Consider the following 4,801-nt stretch of genomic DNA (forward strand, 5'->3'; position numbering starts at 1 on the left):
GGTAGTGGGTCCCGAACTGTGCGTCTAGGCCGGATGGTAACAGGAGGCAGGGAGCACGATGTTTTACCCAGGTTCAGGCCCTCTTGATGGAGGTAAAACCCTACGTCCTGCTTGATTAATATTGATGATATGGGTAGTACAAGAGTAGATCTACCACGAGATCAAGGAGGCTAAACCCTAGAAGCTAGCCTATGGTATGATTGTTGTATATGGAGTTGATTGTCTACGGACTACAACCCTCCGGTTTATATAGACACCAAATAGGGTTAGGGTTACATAGAGTCGGTTACAATGGTAGGAGATCTTGAATATCCGCATCGCCAAGCTTGCCTTCCACGCCAAGGAAAGTCCTATCCGGACACGGGACGAAGTCTTCAATCTTGTATCTTCATAATCCAGGAGTCCGGCTGAAGGTATAGTCCGGCTACCCGAATACCCCCTAATCCAGGACTCCCTCAGTAGCCCCTGAACCAGGATTCAATGACGATGAGTCCGGCGTGCAAATTGTCTTCGGCATTGCAAGGCGGGTTCCTCCTCCAAGTCCTTCATAGAAGATTGTAAACACCAAGAGTAGTGTCTGGCTCTGCAAAATAAGCTTCCACATATTGCCATAGAGAGAATAATATTAATCCAAATCAAATCTACTGACGTATTCCGCAGTGCATCAACACACTACAGCCAAGTCCTTTACTTGAATCGATTTCACTTTTCCACCTCAGTGTGTTTTGCGAGGCAGTTTCCTTGGCACGTCTTGTCAAAGCAGAGATCGTGTGCCCCCCTTTCACGGGATTCTCATCAATACAGACGTGGGTAACCCAATCGTGCCCGTTAGCATGTTTTCTCGATTAAAGGCGAGTCCCAAACGGTTACGGGGAGGGCTCCTCGTATTCACCCTCTTATAAAGAGACCAGGCCTTACTCCTTTTCTCCAATCCCAAAACGAGTTCGCCCGTCGCCTCGAGTTCCAACACCCTAGGCTCCAGATTCCGGGCGACTCAGACCTTCGACAATGTCCGGTTCCGACCTTCAAGGCCGATGGATGGAGGAGGACGTGCTAAAGTTGAGAGAGGCTAAGTTCTTGACCGCCGAAATTTCGCACAGGTTGCCTGCTCAAAGGCAGGTTATCCCCAGTCCCCAGCCCGGTGAGAGCGTAGTGTTCGTGTCTCACTTCCTTCGGGGGTTAGGCTTCCCGATGGATCCCTTCGTGAGGGGACTGCTGTTTTATTACGGGCTGGAATTTCACGACTTAGCTCCGTAGTCCATCCTCCATATTTCCTCATTTATCGTTGTATGTGAAGCGTTCCTCCATGTTACCCCTCACTTCGGATTATGGGTCAAGACCTTCAAAGTGGAGCCGAAGATGATCAAGGGACGGCATGCAGAGTGCGGAGGCGCTGTTATAAGCAAAAATGCTGATGCTCCATGGCCCGAGGGCTCTTTTCAAGAGGAGCTAGGCTTGTGGCAATGAGAGTGGTTTTATATCACCGCTCCCCGGAGCACCAAGTGGGTGGCGCCTCCTGCCTTTCGCTCGGGTCCCCCACCACGGCTAGCGTCATGGGTCAACGGAGGGTTAGATTGGGGTTTGCCCAAAGACGTGCCCTTGTTATAGGGCCGCATTAAGGATCTCTTGGAAGGAGACCTCAGCCTGGTCAAGGTGACGTAGGTCATGCTGATTCGCCGAATATTGCCCGGCAAATGTTGCTCCCTTCGCCTGTGGGAGTTTAATCCAGAGGGACCGCGAGCTCTCCAGAATTTCATGGGCGCAACGCCCGCAGAGATGTATAAACTGTTCTTCGGATCATGAGAGATGTGTCCGGATTTAACCGAGGACGCAGGCCTAAGCTGCAATCGCCCGGATACTTAAGTAAGCAACCTTGTGCCCGGACCTTCTATCCGTATAATTGTCATAAACTTGCCCCTAAAAGAGCCGTCCTTTTAAGCAGGAGTGGATAGCGAAGGCAAAGCGGATCAGGTGTCCGGCTCCCCTTCTCGAAACCAGGCCAGACCCCGTGCTGGTCAGGATGCTGGAGATAACGCCTTTGGAGGGAAGCAAGGGGGAGGACAAGGAAACTATGGCCTCCTCGAAGGAGGCTGCTCCGAAGGGAGGAACCAACAATTCCTCTCCTAAGGGGAAGAAGAGAGCCGCCTCTGACGACCCGGAAACTATGGCCTCGAAGCGGGGGAAAAATCCTCGTCAGAGGGTCCGACGCCGGGGAGTTCCTCGGCCGGACTACGCCCTCAAGGGGATCAGCCCTCCAGCGAGCCGTAAGTAGAGAAAGATTTTCCTTTTGAGGGATGGGGGAAATCCTTGATTTAGATCTGAGAAGATTAACCGAATTTTTACCTTGTACCTCGGACCTCAGCCCTTCTCAGCAGAGCTCGTCTTCGGGGGATCTCATCCGCAGAGAGCGGATTGCATGAGGCCGTCAAAAGTTTACTGGCGGGTTTTGAGGTATATTAGATAATGTACACTTTTGTCAGTTGCGCATGAATAAGATGCGCCATGTGTAGATAGTAGCCCCTGAGACTCTGCGCGTCGTCAAGAAATGACGGCACGCGGAGGATCATAATCCCAGGTCTAAGATGTCGCCTTTGAATGTAGGCGGCAGGGTGTCCGGAATTGAGCCGAACTGATAATTTTGCCGAACTAAAGCGGCAACTGGTCGTGGCAGATGCCGACATCGCGCTTGTCAACAAGCGGCTTGATGAGGCTCAAGGTATGTAATTCCTCGGGCGGCATCAGGTAAGAAGAGTTTTATGCCAGTGTCTTACGATGCGTGTGCTTGACACAGATGGTGCGGCCGCCGTGGAGAGTCTTAGGGCAGAACTTGCCCGAGCTAAAGAACAAGCCAGAGAAAGTGATGCGGCTGCCAAGAAAGCCCTTGAAGAGCTGAGAGCCGAACAGGCTGCTCATTGCCGAAGCAAGGAAGAGATGGCCGAAAAGTTAAAGAGTGCTGCAGACCGTTGCAGACTTCTTGAGAAAGAAGACCGGGCGAAACAGACGGACTTAGAGAAGGCCGTTGCCAATGCCAAGGACGCGCGCTCTGCGATGAGAGCTGCGAAGGAGGAGCTGCGTCAGGCCGAACAGATTGCGGCTGGAAAGCCCTTTATGCTGCGAAGGAAATTTTGCGATCCGAAGTTTGCTCCGTTGGACCGGATGTGGAGTGTGGAGGATACCTATCTGGATTTGGCACCGAGTGCTGCTGATGCGACCGAACACTTTCGAGATCAGAAAGATCGCGAAGTGGAAAAGCTTTTCTGGTCGCAGTTTCACAATCCAGAGCGTCCGCTGGCAGTGGACGATCGTTTGGCTCAATGGGCCGAACTGAATAGGTTGTTCGGACTCTCCATGAAGTACGTCATGGGTCATCTGTGGCCGGGGAGATCGGAGCCGAAGAGTTATTTCAGCTTGGTGCAGCAATTCCTTGATGCGGTGTCGCGTATTAATGCAATGAAGAGGTCAGCATGCATAGAGGGCGCAAGGATGGTTCTTGCCCGTGTCAAGACATACTGGGCAGAGATGGAGACCACCATTGTTGCGTCCCGAGATTCGGACAAAAGCCGAGTACCCTCCGAGCACTATTTTTAGGAAGTCCTTAAAGGCGCTCATGTAATAGAGATGTAGTGCTCGAAAGCTGCTATGTTATGATAGCATATGTAATTATAAAGTAATATTTTGATAAACTGTAGTGGCCTTTTTATACTTGTGCCTTCAAGTATTGGGAACACCTCCTATGCGACCATTTTAAGATATATATATACAAAATCTGAAAGATGGCAGTCGTTGGCTTCAGCCCCCACGCACATAGTGCGGGGGTGCTCGCAGAAGACGCATTTTCACACTTAACCCAACGTCTTGGTCCTACAAAGGAGGTGATAGCGCAGCGGGCTAGGCAACTGGACTATAATGCTTTAACACTTTCACTTAGCCATAGGAGCTTGACCGTGAGACTATTTAGGTAGCCCCTTGGTGGCGACTGCGCTCGCCCGAGTTCGGGGCGCGTATGTGCCTGACCGGGAAGTGGCCCTTCGTTAAAGCGGATGAATCCGGTAGATTCCGATAGGTCATCGAGTGGCTGACCGGTCTCACGCTGCATCATGACAGTCAGTTTTCGGCTTTCTCTACTGAGGTGCTCGCCCGGCCGAACCGGGGCACAATCGCAGTAGTTCTCCTAGTGCTACCTTAGCCGATAGAGCGGAATGTAAGGTAGCCGAACTCAGGAGCCGGGCAACCCAACATTTGACCACAGACATGATTCGGAGCCGATGCATATAATGCCAAAACTCGCGACGCCGAACACTCCCTAAGGTGTTCGGTCTTTATGAGTGCGGGCGAAACAACACTCTTTATTAAAAAAGCCCCTAGTGTTCAGGTACGTGCAAAAATTCTGACGTGGCCACATGCTAAGACGCCAGCCTCCTCCTTGGTTATATCAGAAAAAACTAGGGGATGTGTAGCAATGAGAGACAGTAAAAAAGGTTTACGCAGGGTCTTAATCTAAAAAGAATCCTTTAGGACGGGTCCCTATTGCACGTCTGCGCCTGTGTCTCCGTTGTGCCGTATCCTGGACGGGCGCCGCACGACGTTCATCTGTAAAAGAGAGGAACTGAGTTGAAAACGGGTCGTGCCGAAAAAGTTGAAAATAAGTAAAAATATATAAGATTGAGCTTTATTGTCTCTTATTGTATATGCGTGGAGCCCCTAGTGCGGGGGTATATGGCCACTAGGCCTGCATCAATGATGATTTTGCACCGAACTCGTCTATCCGCGTTCGTGGTCTTGAATGACCTATTTCGAAGTT

Source organism: Triticum dicoccoides, chromosome 5A (assembly GCF_002162155.2).
Source record: "Triticum dicoccoides isolate Atlit2015 ecotype Zavitan chromosome 5A, WEW_v2.0, whole genome shotgun sequence".
Classification (NCBI taxonomy): Eukaryota; Viridiplantae; Streptophyta; class Magnoliopsida; order Poales; family Poaceae; genus Triticum; species Triticum dicoccoides.